General features: G+C 42.9%; 1 pseudogene; it reads left to right on the top strand.

Annotated features, from left to right (window-relative positions):
* Nucleotides 1-14,449, top strand: part of LOC105534220 — a 71,371-nt pseudogene extending 56,922 nt beyond the window's left edge.
* The last annotated feature ends 569 nt before the right edge of the window (nucleotides 14,450-15,018 follow it).

The following is a 15,018-nucleotide window of genomic DNA, read 5'->3' as shown; positions in this document are numbered from 1 at the left end:
GGCCCAGCCTCCCAGCCTACATCTGTCTCCTGTGCTGGATGCTTCCTGCCCTCGAACATCTGACTCTAAGTTCTTCAGTTTTGGGACTCGGACTGGCTCTCCTTGCTCCTCAGCTTGCAGACAGCCTATTGTGGGACCTTGTAATTGTGTAAGTTAGTACTTAATAAACTCCCCTTCACATATATATATATAATTTATTTATATATACATTTATATATATATGTATCGCCTATTAGTACTGTCCCTCTAGAGAACCCTGACTAATACACAAAGCAACAAGTCATTATGTCAAAGATCATTTGAAACATGATGTAGAGAAACATATGTAGAGAAACATGTCAAAATAATTTGAAACATTAGAGAAATACAAAGAAATGAAGACTGTTGTTATCCCACTAGAGATTTCCTATATATAATATGTACAAATAAATATACATTTATTTAAAATAAGATCATGTGCTACATGCTGTTTTAAGCCTTTTTTACTTAAAATATATTATGAATATATTCATATTCCCTTTTAATTTATAGAAATCTAATTTTTCTAATGAATGCATAGTGTTCCTTGGTATGAATATACCAGCATCTGTTTAAGTGGTCCCCTATGGCTCACCAGTTTGGATGTTTCAAATTGTTTGTGACTATAGCCATCACTGCAATGCCAATCCTAGTACATGTGTCCTGTTCTTGGTCTTGGCCTTGGCCTCTAGGGATTCCAGAGCCTGCCTCTGTGACTCTCTGATGCTGCACTGTCTTGACAGTTAAGATGTTGCCCTACCCGGGAGCTCCCCTGAAATGTTGCCAAGGATGCAGAGGTACAAAAGGAATGACCCCAAGAGAAAGCCATCTGTGCCAGGTGGCTCTGAAGATCCTTTTGAAACAAAGAGCCAGGCCTGGTGTCATGGCTTAGGGAAACCGGAACCCTTTCTTACTGGTACATCCCTACCAAGACTCATGGCCCTCTTGGGCTATTTGTTTGTTTGTTTGTTTTTATATCATCTGCTGCTTGCAGAGATTTAATCCCCCAATTCCAGTGAGGAGAATTAAGGGAAGCAAATCTTCAGAAACTGAGGGCCATTGGTAGAATTATTACATCATTGTAAGAGTAACTTTTCTCAGCCTTCGCCTGGGAACCACCTGCCTCTAAGACCAGCATGGACAATCACTGTATCTTCAGTTTCCATGGTGATTTGTAGGGCTAGCTCCCACGGAGTGCCCAAAGAATGTGGTCCATCCCTCAAACCCTCTCAGGTACCGGGACTGAACTCAACTGAGCCACTGGAAAAGGCTGGTGGTGGGGTGCACCCGAAGTTGGGAATCAGAGGCCAAAGGAGCTGGAAAGAGAACACAAACTAGACTGCAATGTTCTTTGTTTTCCTACCAATGAAACTGATTTCTCTATCAAGTGCCATTCTACTGTGTTATGATTTTTATTTCAGCTTTAGGGGTTCCCCCCACTCTTTTCCCTGGAGTTGGAACCAAGTTCTCAGGGCTTATGTAGTGTCAAGCGGGAGAGTTCTTACCGCCCTCAGCCTTTGCTGTATGTCTCCTGACATCTGCTGAGCTGAACATGATCCCTGCTGACCCCACACAGATGTCCACCGAGACGTGCACTCCCCATCTGCCAGGCAGGCTGCCATACGTGCTGGTCACTCTGCAGCCTTCCTTTCCTGCTTTCCTAAGTTGTCTACATTTCCACTTTAAACATGTACCACTTTTGAAATCAGAAAAAAAGTTATTTAACTATTGTCATTAGAATACGGCGTTAGTATTGCCGTACGTTGTGTTTCTGTCTTAAAAATATGGTAAGGCAGAACCCAGGTGGGGTGGGAAATGGGCAGATTTGGAACATGCTCTGGATGAATGTCATCACTTGAGAGCAAAACTAGGACACTTCAACCTGTAATAGATGCAACACAAACCCATCTGAAAATGCGTTTATCAATTTGTGGCTACAGATTCTTGAAGGAGCCACCTAGATTTAAGTGCAGGGAAGTGACTGGGGTGTGGCTGAGAGAAAACAAAGCTGCCCTGCCCTTTGGCTTTATGATTAAGGTAGGGCTGTGTTATAGGGCAATGAACCAGATACAGGCTGGATCGGAGGAGGCTACCATCTTCCAGGAGAACCCTGATGACACATGTGCAGAGAGACAAATGGAGTTTCTCCTTTCACTCCCTTGAAACAGATATCTATTGAAACAGATACCCAGATTGGAGAATATGGTTACTGTAGCCAAAAGCCACTCTTGTCCTGTGTCTCTGACATTTTTCTGGTTCTCTTGGCTGGCTCTGGTGTGGAGATGGAGTCTTGGACTGATTGAGTTTGATGACAATGTCCATTAAGATACATCAATCTGTTACAATTCTTTCTAGAAAGCAAAGTGGCAGCTTGTATTAAGATCTTTAAAAAGTCCATACCTTTGATCCAGTAACTCCCCTTCTCATAATCATCAGAAATTCAAACACACATGTGTGCACAATAGTTTATGTTGTGGTGTTATTCAAAATGGTTTAAAAAAAAAAAAAGGAAACAATGTTAATGTTCAGTAACAAGGGAAAGAGATTAATAAATCATGGTGTCCCCATACATTGGCCTAGTATGGAGCCATTGAAAATGGTTTTCCAAGAGTTTTATTGGTAGTAGGAAATATTCACAGTATAGCAAGTTTAAGAACTAGGATTCAGAATTGTGTAAATAGTATTTCAGTTAGGTAAAATTATTACATGGAGAATCCTAAGTAAAATATTAAAAAGAAATTTATCAATTATTTAGGTGTTTATGGTTGATAATTTTTATTTTCTTCTTTGTATTTCCCACCAGAGAGGAGCCTTGCTTGTTTGCTTGGTGTAAAGTCGTCCATTCCGGTTTTTATAAAGATAATTGAATATATTTGCTATTTTACCACATTGTCACATATTATAGAATTTTCTTTTTTAAAAGGCCGAGTAATAGTCCCTGTATCATGTACTGCATTTCCTTTGCCCACTCCTATTTTAATTTCCATTAGGAAAAATACATGAATATGAGTGTTTATGGCCATCATATTATTCATTATAAATTAATAAAATGGCCTGACAGTTGTGGTTTTTAAAAGCTTGTTTCACAAGTGAGGAAAACCCCTGCACTGGAAGAAGATGGTATGTAATGAAAGGAGGTTTTAGAGAGAATACAAACATTCTCAACTGTTTCACCTGTCTCCCTATCAAGAAGAAATGCCATCAAACAAGAATGAAGGAAATGCAAGGCCAAGATAAGAGATCAGATGGTGGAAAAGTACTTTAACCAAATACACAAATTGGACCCTCTCCCTTTTGGCTGTAATATATAGAGAAAATATGAAGAAGCCACTGTTCAAATATTTCATAAGTGTCTTTGAATGGATTGAATTTCTTTTGAACCCCTTAAAACCACAAGGGGTTTAAGGGTCAGGGGCTGGAGAAGGGAGAGGATTTGAGAGGAAGAGTTATTTGGAGAGAATGGTTTACATCATGTCAGGTATTTCCCCTTCATCTCAAGTTAAGTGGGAGAGAGGTTTCAAAGGAGAGCAGGTATGGGGAATGGGGAGAGGGTGGGATGCAGTAAATTGGGATCTGATTCTTGCTTGAAAAAATCGAAAGATGAAGAATGCTTGAAACACTTACTAGTCTCAGAAAGTGAAGAGCCATTTTACAAAAGTGCCAAAGAAGGGCTTTCCTACTCCTCAGCCTCTCAGCACCGCCCCACCCTAGAGGAGCTGAAATTCCAGGTTTATAAGCTGATGTAGGAGAAGAGGATTTTTTAAAAAAGAAGAAACCAGATGCACACCGTTTCCAGCTATAAGCTGCCTGCCTGCAGCAGACTCAAACTGAAGAGGAGGATTTCACCTTAAACAAAGTGTACAGTTTTGCTTGTTATATAAAAGCAGATTTCTAATATCTAAATAAGGACTATATTTAGTGACTTAAGGTGATTATAGTACGTTTATTTATCATGAGTGATATGATCAGAAAAGTTACAGGACTGATAAATTTTTATCCATAGACAGGGGAAGGATATGCCTTACTGAATAAATTTTAAGGGACAATGGAAGACAAAATAAAGTTGCTTTCTGCTTATACCTGGGGATCCATTTATCCCATGACACTAGCTAGCTTGCGTCAATGAGTTTAAGCCAGCTGGTGCAGACAGATGACCTCCCAGATGATGGCAAGGGTTACCTGTAACATCTTTGATAGAACCTGGAAAATCAGAGAGAGTAGCCAAAACAGTGAAAATGGAAAATGGTGTCCTGATTTTTAAATGGGGTGATAAATGAAATTTACAATTTGATTGACGAGTACCCCCAGTGCCAACAAAAATCTAGAAGGGATTATTAAACAGATGGTTTTCTGAGTACTTGAAAAAGAAAGCAACGTTTGCCAGGAACTAGCGTGGACTCACTAAGAACAAGTCTAACCTCCTTTCTTTTTCTCTTTCTTTGTAAGTGATTAAATTAGTGGATTGGGGTATTTCATAGACTCTGTGCCTTGATTTCTGTGATGACTTTTCCTAAATCTCTCATGATTCTCTTGTGCAAAGGTGGAAACATGTCAATGGGGACTGCAAGGTGAATTTATAGTTGGCTGAATAGTCCTTCTCAGAGAGTGCTGATTAATGAATCACCAGCACCCTGGAGGGGAGTCTCTGGTGGCATTCCAGCGGGCTTTATTCTGGCTTTGTCCAGTTTAATATTTTTTATTAATAACTCAGGAGATGACATAGAAGCCAATTTGATCAAAAGTGTGGAAGACATGAAGAAAAGATAGTGAACACATTTGGATGACTATAAATTTTTTAAAATTTGCAATCACGGCTGGGCGCAGTGGCTCATGCCTGTAATCCCAGCACTTTGGGAGGCCGAGGCAGGTGGATCACCTGAGGTCAGGAGTTTGAGACCAGCCTGGTAAAACATGGTGAAACCTCGTCTCTACTAAAAATAAAAAAATCGGTCAGGCTTTGTGGTGCGTGCCTATAATCCCAGCTACTCGGGAGGCTGAGACAGGAGAATTCGCTTGAACCCAGGAGGCGGAGGTTGGAGTGAGCTGAGATTGCACCACTGCACTCCAGCCTGGGCAATAGAGCAAGACTCCATCTTAATAAAAAAGATAAATGTGCAATCACATGTGCTGATGTATTTTTTAAATGAAGGTTTAAAATATCTGCAACCAGGACAAACACTGTTTAGGGTTGATTCAATAACAGTTTTCTTTCCTCTCAGACAAACGCTAACTTGCACAGCCTGCTGACACTGTGGGCCCTCTCAGTTATGTAGTTCTCCATGCCACTATCCCCAGAGGCAACCTCTGCCTTATTCTCCTCATTCATTGTAATGACACCCCAGCTCCTCCCCACAAACTGGTCCCAACATTGCCAGGCAGGCTCCACTGAGCCAAATGAGCCCCTTCAGGACCTTCCCCTGCTTAGGCCCCTGCCCTGGCTCAGCAAGGTTTTAAGTCCTTGGGCATCCTGCCAGCTCATGGCCCATTATCAGTCTCCCCAGAGTTCTGTGAGCAGGGCCGGGAATTCCTTTCCCTCTTTCCACCAAGTGTCTACTTGTTCCAACATCCTAATCCCATATATCCCTGTGCATAAATATACATGTACTTCCTACTGGTATGAAATCTACAGGGATGAATGTCAAGTCTGCATTGTTTAAAAATTCAATTACAGTAGAGAATGGGGGAAACCTGTCTTGACAAGAATCTATATTGAGCTTTTGGGCCAATTTGCCTAAGACCTATTTGCCTAAAGTCAACTTGCTTAAAGTCCCAACCACTGAAAATGTATATCCTCAGAGAACATTTGTAGCATTTTATATAACATAAAATTGCTTTATAAAACATTTTGAATGTTAGATGATTCTTCCTATTTTACCAATTTTTAAAAAATATTTCATCAATAATTAAGCAAAAATTTTTAAAGTTCTTTTATTTCACATGTCTGTAAGTTATTTCTAAACTTACTGTATGTCACTTGGTAGTTTCTAATAAAGTTCTACTCCTAAGTATATACCCTAGAGAAACCAGTGTATTTTAAAACAAAAAGACTTCTGTAACAAGCACGAACAAAAAAACTCATATTCAGTTTTTATTTTTATTTTTTTAAGTGTTTTTTTGACACAAAGTGTGGCTCTATCATGCAGGCTGGAGTGCAGTGGCATGATCTTGGGTCACTGCAACCTCCACCTCCCAGGTTCAGGCCATCCTCCCACCTCAGCTTCCTAAGTAGCTGGGACTACAGGCACACACCACCACACCCAGCTAATGTTTTGTATTTTTGGTAGAGGCAGGGTTTCGCCATATTGGCCGAGCTGGTCTTTTGTTTTGTTTTTGAAATGGAGTCTTGCTCTGTCGCGCAGAAGAGTGCAGTGGTGTGATCACGGCTCACTGCAACCTTGGCCTTCCAGGTTCAAGCCATTCTCCTGCCTCAGCCTCCTGAGTAGCTGGGATTACAGGTGCCCACCACCATGCCCAGCTAATTTTTTGTATTTTTAGTAGAGACGGGGTTTCACTATGGCAGCCAAGCTGGTCTCAAACTCCTGACCTCGTGATCCGCCCTTCTTGGTCTCCCAAAGTGCTGGGATTACAGGAGTGAGCCACTGTGCCTGGCCTAAAAAAATATTTTTTAGAGACAGGGTCTTGCTATGTCAGCCAGGCTGAAGTGCAGTGATATGATCATGGTTTACTATAACCTTGAACACCTGAGCTCATGTGATCCTCCTGCCTCAGTCTCCCAAGTAGGCAGGACTATAGATACACATCACTGTACCTGGCTAATTTTTAAAATATTTTGTAGAGATGAAGTCTTGCTATGTTGCCCAGGCTGGTATCAAACTCCTGGCCTCAAGTGATCCTCTTGCCTCTGCCTCCCAAAGTGTTGGGATTACAGGCATGAGCCACTGTGCCCAGCCTCAGTTTTATTCTTAATAACCAAACACTGGAAAGAAAACAAATGTCCATCAACAGGCAAATGGATAAACAAATTCAGCTATATTCATACGATGGATTATTACTCAGCAATAGAAAGAAATGAACTACTGATATTCTCAGCAACATGAATTAATCTCCAAAACATTACATTGAGCAAAAGCTGCCAGGGAATTGATAAGTACAATTCTATTTATATGAAGTTCAAGGACAGGCACAAATTAAAGTGTGCTGAAAGAACTGGTACAGTTCTTATCTGGTGGTGGAGAAGCACTGGGAAAGAGTAGGAGGGAGTTTTCTGGAGTGTGGAAAGGTTCTATCTGTTCATCTGGGAAGTGGCCACATATGCAAAAAGTCATATGTGACACAAATAGTCAGAGAGCTCTACTCTTAAGATTTGTGCATTTTACTTATGTAAATTCATACTAAATTACTGTTTTTAAATTTTTACATTTCATATGTTTCCATTAAAAACACACGAAGTTTTAGTATTTTTACCTCTAGTTTGCTGTTTAATTCAGTTTTTAAAAACTTTTTTGGAAAATGCAGATTTTTAGAGAAAATTAGCCACACATTCAGGTTAAGACTTATTTAGTGAGCAGATGTCATTTGAACAGCAGAAGTGAGATAAATCTCTCAGAGCACATTCAGCTCCTTTACAGTTTAAGTTTCCCAACACCTAATTGGTAAATTTATGCTGGGTGACGAAACTGAAACACACACAACTTCAGAACACAGCGTCCTGAGTTCAGGTAATTGTGGATATTTGCAGCTGGGCTTCAGCCACATGCAACGTTTTCTAGACTTTCCTCAGTCTCCATGGCCTCCATGGGCTCTCACCCGCCACAGCCAGTGTTGATCCTGATGGATGGTTGGCAGGCACCAGCTAGCATCCTGTTTCCATAGTCTCATTCATCTGAATCAGTCCCAACCTACTGGGCATGCTTTGAGTAACCATAAATTCCCTGAGGTTGCCAGAGTACGGTAGAGGTTGAAACTTTTGCATCATCTCTCAGGTTGGCTTGGTGTGGCCAGGAAGTAGGCTCTACAGGGCCCACCTGGCTGTCCATTCAGATTACCCACCTTCTCCCAGGATGGTGGAACCTTGTGTATGGAACAGCCCATTCCCCTAAGTCCACCTGCCTTAACCAGCATGCCAGATGCAACCCACATGTAAGTAAAATCCGAATATTTCTCTGTGAATATTCACTTGAGGCTTTATTAATACATGCTTAGTGTTGCTGTGGGCCTGGTAAAATCCCCAACTGGAACCCAGTCCCACAGTTCTAGCCATGTAATATTTTCTTCCTTCTTGGAAGATGGGAAGGTGTTAATAGCTAGGATTATTGTTCTCGAGCAAGGTAGGCTAAGTCGTAGTGCTCTTTTTTGTAAGGAATTTGTCTGGTGACACTGAGCACAATGAGCGTAATTCAGTAATTCCTTGGTTAGAGACCCTCTTGTTAAAGAATCCTTCCTTCCTTCCTTCCTTCCTTCCTTCCTTCCTTCCTTCCTTCCTTCCTTCCTTCCTTCCTTCCTTCCTTCCTTCCTTCCTTCCTTCCTTCCTTCCTTCCTTCCTTCCTTCCTTCCTTCCTTCCTTCCTTCCTTCCTTTTTCTGAGACAGTTTCACTCTTTTTGCCCAGGCTGGAGTGCAATGGAATGATCTCGGCCCATGGCAACCTCTGCCTCCCGGTTCAAGTGATTCTCCTGCCTCAGCCTCCCAAGTAGCTGGGATTACAGGTGCCTGCCACCATGCCCAGCTAATTTTGTATTTTTAGTAGAGATGGGGTTTCACCATGTTGGCCAGGTAGGTCTCAAACTCCTGACCTCAAGTGATCTGCCTGGCTCGGCCTCCCAAAGTGCTGGAATTACAGGTGTGAGCCACCATACCCAGCTAGAATCCTCTTTTCTTAGTTCCATAAATAGATTAGGGAGAACGCTGCTCCTCTGTGTACCAAATAGGTCAAGAAGAAGTTGTAAAGAGACTGCATCATGGGCCATATGACTGTTCTGGCAAGAAGAATGAGAGAAATAAGGACTTCTCTCTTTATTTGAAGAGTTGCTCAGATCAGACAGTGGGTGGAAAACAGTATGAACAATGCTGTTATTGATTTTTTTACCTTAGTTTATTATTTTTTTGATGCTGAATTGGATAGCAATTAAATGGTTTAGCCTGGACAACAGAGGGAGACCCCATCTCTACAAAATATAACAATAAATTAGCCAGACATAGTGGCATGTGCCTGTGGTCCCAGCTTCTTGGGAGACTGAGATGGGAGGATCACTTGAGCTCAGCAGGTTGAGGCTGCAGTGAGCAGTGAGCCGAGATCACGCCATTGCACTCTAGCCTAGGTGACAGAGCGAGTCCCTGTCTCAAAATAACTTTTTTTTTTTGCGGGGGGGTGAGACAGAGACTTGCTCTGTCACCCAGGCTGGAGTGCAGGGATGTAATCTCAGCTCACTGCAACCTCCACCTCCCGGGCTCAAGCAATTCTCCTGCCTCAGTCTCCCAAGTAGCTGGGGCTACAGGTGCATACTACCACACCTGGCTAATTTTTGTATTTTAGTAGAGATGGGGTTTCACCATGTTGGCCAGGCTGGTCTCAAACTTCTGACCTAGGTGATCCTCCTGCCTTGGCCTCCCAAAGTGCTGGGATTACAGTTGTGAGCCACTGCACCCGGCCAAATAAAAATTTTTTTAAAAGAAAGAAGAGAGCTTTGGCCAGCCTCTCAAAGCTCAGCCTGGCTCCTGGGAAAGTGGTTACCAGGTGTGGCAGACCCTGAATCAGATGTCAGGGTGTCAGGCTGTGGGTGAGGGAGACAGCATATCATAAGGTTTAGAAGCACAATCTCTGGAGTCAGGCTGACCAAAGGCTCAATCCTGGCAAGCCATTTTACCTCTTTAAGCCTCAGTTTCCTCCTCTGTAAACTGGAGTTAAAAACCACTTCACCAGCTCATCATGAAAGTTTAAATGAGATAATAAGTATAAAGTGCCCCATACATAATGAGTCTTAATGTTATTGTTCTCTCATGACAAGAACAAGAACACACAGGAAGTACTGGGTCCCTTTCTGAGATTTTGGAGAATTAAGAGCAAATGTAAAGTGGAAAATAGTCAATATCAAAATGGAAGGCCTTCCTGGTCATTGAAGGGGCTTTAGAAATCTTGAAATATGAGGAATAATTGAGGAAACTGAGGGCGTTTTACTTGGAAGAGAAAGAATTATCAAATACTTGAAGAGCTACCTTATATTCAAATAGGGGCTAAAAAGCCCTTTGCTGGCTGGTATCAGCAGCTCTCAATGAAATTCAGATCCCCAAAGCATCCTGTCCCGAAGCTAGCAGAGATTGGAGGGCAACGGCCCAGGCTCAAGGTTGGCAGCCGATGATATCCAGGGACTTGGATTGGAGGACGCTGAGCAGACACCAGGTTGGCCCTCTGGCTGGGGCGGAAGGATTTGGAACCCAGAACAGCCCAAGGAGAGGGGTGGATAGTGGTTTATCACAACTGGACCATAGCAGCCTTTTAGAGAAATACTAATGCTATTCCTAGTACTTTGTCTACATTTGAGAGAGGCCATTTCAGGTCACAGGAGCATTCCTCCTGGGTGGAGTGGAGTTTGTTTCCTTGTGGTCTGGCCAGGAAACGCCAAGCCGGGTGGCCGAGAGGCTGGCCGTCTTGGCTGGAAGGCGAAATGCTTGGCCAACTGGTCTGTCTCCAGAGAGCAGACTGGCCCGCCTCGACTGGCTGGTCCTCAGGCCACTCTTGCTGCCTGCAGAGCATCCGCCACCAGCCAGTGGATTTTCTCATTGCTAGCTTTGTAAGTGGCGTGATTTATGACTCTGCTCATCCATGCTGGCCCCTGGGTATACACGCTTTTGCTTCCAGGCTGGGAAGTGAATAATGAATTAATCACCCTGCCTCGGGTACAATACGGAGCTGAGTGTTTGCAGATCTTTATTGCACTGTGCAAGCCAAGTCGAACTGCTCAATTTACACTTCTAATTCATTTGAGTTTGTGCAAGTCTGCCTGTTCGAGGGGAGCTGCAGCCTCATGGCTGCTTAGTCTCTGAGGAAGCCTCACTTCCCCAATTCCTGGCCATTCCCTCCCTCTAAGAGTGAATGAATGTCCAAGACTTCAGGGTGCTCAGAGAAGCCAACCCACTTCCTCAGAGACTGCTCCCTTGGATGTGTCTTGTCCTAAATGGTGTTGTTTATGACAGTTCTCAGCGCAAAACAGATAGGTGCACTGATGCCAGCCTGTGTGCATGGCATAGAGAAGGCATACAGGAAATGTTTGTTGAATGAATAGCCCTGGCGCCACAACACAGATGTTTATCAAAACTAATGGCTTGCAGTCAGGGCTGGAGTCGGTCCTCTTTTGCTTAGTTCTAGTTCTCTAGGACTTGGGGAGAAGAGTTTTTATTAGGTCTCAGAGCTGATGAGATCTGAGTGATGAGATAGGGCAAATTCTCAAGTTCACTCAGAAGCAGTGGGAGGCAAAGTCTGCATTTGAAGATTTGGGACTTCCCAGCTTTGGCCATTTTTCTTCACCTCCCAAAGACATATGCAGGTACTTTTCACTCAGTGCTTGAATGTGAAAAGCAGGTGCACAGAGTAAGGCTGACCCAGGCTGTATCCTGATGGGCTGTAAGAAGGGGGCACATCTATTCTGGGGACATATTCTTCCCGACCGAGTGCGGCTGAGATGCTGCCTTGTCCATCTCAGCATCCAGCCTCCCCACAATGCACACATCTGATCCTGCAGTCCAGAGGGACCACCACACCCCCAGTGTCTTTCTTGGGGCTTTTGTTCGCCTTGTTCTATTCTCCTACTCCTTGCCTCTTTCCTTGCTACTTAAGATTCCTCCTCCTCCATTCCTCAAGACCTGCCTCTAAAGCTATCCTGTCTCAAACCTTTCCAAGCTGCTTCAAATCCATGTGGTTTCCTTTCCTTTTTGGCCTCAGCCACATGCTGCTTGTCCTTCTTTTAGCCCTTCTCTGACTCTGACCCATGTCCTCATCTCCTGACTGACTGGGCATGGCTTCTGCATTCTCACTGTAATTACTGGTAAAAATGTGAGGACAAGAAAGAGCCGAGGGCAGCCCAACACCCACCATCAGGAACTTCCTTACAGATTAGCTACAACTACCATCTTCCATTCATCAGACACAAACATTTATAGAGCCCCTACTCCACCCAAGCACTGGGGTTGCAACAGTGAACATGACTTTACCTCTTCTTGTTTCTCCCCTCCAAGCTCCAAACACATCAACTTTCTACAATGCCCTCAAACCCACCATGTCCTCCTGCCTCAGGGCCTTGGTATATGATCTATGCCTGAAACATCCTAACTCTCCTTCTCTTCTTATTTATTCATTCTGATCTTTTAGAGCTCAACTCAAACACCAATTATTCAGGGAAAGCTATGCTGGAACCACCACCAACACCACTGCTCCTTGGTCTGGATGTTTTCTCTGAACCCCTAATCACAACTGTAACTACAGTCGTTAATTATGTTGTCAGTTGTTTCCCATTCATCCCCACCCAAACCCAGGATGGAAGCTTCCTGAGGGCAGGGCCATGCCTTTCTTGCTCACTGCTCTATTTTTGTTGCCTACAACAGGACCCTACATAAAGGAAGTGCTCAACAAATATATTTTAAAGAAATAAAATGTATCATTAAAGACATTTTAAAATATCATCTTGTATTCTAGTCTAGGAGACTTATCAATGGGAGAAGTGTGGTCAGTGGGCATGAGAGCCAGACACTGGTGACTTCCATTTCACATGCCATTCTAATTTGTAGAAAACACCAGAACAGGACAGAGGGGAAGAAAGATGCTGGTGAAGGTGCTTTATTCTTGCAACACACTGCTCCCACAGAACGCTGCAGGCAGAGTCTGAGATAGGAGGAGTCCTGGTAACAACACATGTTGCGGATTGAAATTTTTGGTGTGCTCCATCATAGAAGACCCAGGGAGTGTACCTTATGAGATTCAGCCAGCCATGAGCTGAGCTCTGCAAGTTTGCCTGCTGTCAACTGAAACCAAATGGGTTGTAGAGTAGGACCTTTGTAGAACTTACAAAAACATAAGATTAGCAGAATATTATTCACTATAGAAATCAGAAAAAAAAAAAAAAATCCCTGGTGTGATTCCATCCTGCACGGCTCTCCTCTGGAGTAGCCATTTATCTCTATCCACCTTCTCTCCCACCTAAGAGTGTGCCACCATCCCCAGGAAGATTCAATGGACATGGACATGAGCTCCCTGAGGCCCCAGAGCTATCTTTTTGGTTGTGAACTAAAGGCCAATCAAGATAATCACTTTAAGGTGGATAATAATGAAAATGAGCACCAGTTATCTTTAGGAACAGTCAATTTAGGGGCTGGTGCAAAGGATGAATTGCACATTGTTGAAGCAGAGACAATGAATTTCGAAGACAGTTCAATTAAAGTAACACTGGCAACTTAGAAAATGTCTGTACAGTCAACGGTTTCCCTTGGGGGCTTTGAAATAACACCACCAGTGGTCTTATGGTTGAAGCTTGGTTCAGGGCCAGTGCACATTAGTGGACAGCATTTAGTAGCTGTGGAAGAAGATGCAGAGTCAGAAGATGAAGAGGAGGATGGCCGGACGCAGTGGCTCACCCCTGTAATCCCAGCACTTTGGGAGGCCGAGGAGGGCAGATCACATGGTCAAGAGATCGAGAGCATCCTGGCTAACACGGTGAAACCCCATCTCCACTAAAAATACAAAAAATTAGCCGGGCATGGTGGCGGGCGCCTGTAGTCCCAGCTACTCGGGAGGCTGAGGCAGGAGAATGGCCTGAATCTGGGAGGCGGAGCTTGCAGTGAGCCGAGATTGCACCACTGCACTCCAGCTGGGCAACAAGAGCGAAACTCCGTCTCAACAAAAAAAAAAAAAAAAAAAAAAAAAAGAGGAGGACGTGAAACTCTTAAGTATATCTGGAAAGTGATCTGCTCCTGGAGGTGGTAGCAAGCTTCCACAGAAAAAAGTAACACTTGCTGCTGATGAAGAAGAATAAGAAGGAGAAGGAAGAAGAAGGAAGAAGATTTTGATGAGGAAACTGAAGAAAAAGCACCAGTGAAGAAATCTGTACAAGACACTCCAGCCAAAAATGCACAGAAGTCAAATCAGAATGGAAAAGACTCAAAACCATCAACACCAAGATCAAAAGGACAAGAATCCTTCAAAAAACAGGGAAAAAAAAACTCCTAAAACACCAAAAGGACCTAGTTCCGCAGAAGATATTAAAGCAAAAATGTAAGCAAGTACAGAAAAAGGTGGTTCTCTTCCCAAAGTGGCAACCAAATTCATCAATTATGTAAAGAATTGTTTCTGGATGACTGACCAGGAGGCTATTCAAGATCTCTGGCAGTGCAGGAAGTCTCTTTAAGAAAATAGTTTAAACAGTTTGTTAAAAATTTTCCATCTTACTTCATTTCTCTAACAGTTGCTATTTGGCTGTCCTTTTATAATGCAGACTGAGAACTTTCCCTACCATGTTTGATAAATGTTGTCCAGGTTCCATTGCCAAGAATGTGTTGTCCAAAATTCCTGTTTAGTTTTTAAAGATGGAAATCCACCCTTTGCTTGGTTTTAAGTATGTATGGAATGTTATGATAGGATATAGTAGTAGCAGTGGTCAGACATGGAAATGGTGGGGAGACAAAAATATACATGAAATAAAACTCAGTATTTTAATTAAAAAGAATCAGAAAAAAATAGAAAATCAATTGGCATCCTTAATTAAAGGATGCAAGAAGACATCCCATTTCTGCTCTCTAAAGCTAGAGCAGAAAGTCATATGCAAAGGAAGCACTAAAATTTTTAAGAAATGCAATGACCTGTGTGCGAATTCAAATTGGAGATAGTAAAAAAGAACCCTGAGAAACCCAAATAGTGATGTCAAGGAAAAAAAAAAAATATGAGAAACTTTTTCAAAGAGGAAAAGTCATGAAAATGGTAAAGATACACAGGGAGGATTTTAAAAATTAGGAATCTGGCCGAGCAGGCTGGCTCACACCTGTAATCCCAGCACTTTGGG

This window comes from Mandrillus leucophaeus, unplaced genomic scaffold, assembly GCF_000951045.1.
Source record: "Mandrillus leucophaeus isolate KB7577 unplaced genomic scaffold, Mleu.le_1.0 Scaffold1319, whole genome shotgun sequence".
NCBI classification, from domain to species: domain Eukaryota; kingdom Metazoa; phylum Chordata; class Mammalia; order Primates; family Cercopithecidae; genus Mandrillus; species Mandrillus leucophaeus.
Note: the sequence above shows the minus strand (reverse complement) of the source record. Positions and strands in the feature narration are given on the sequence as shown.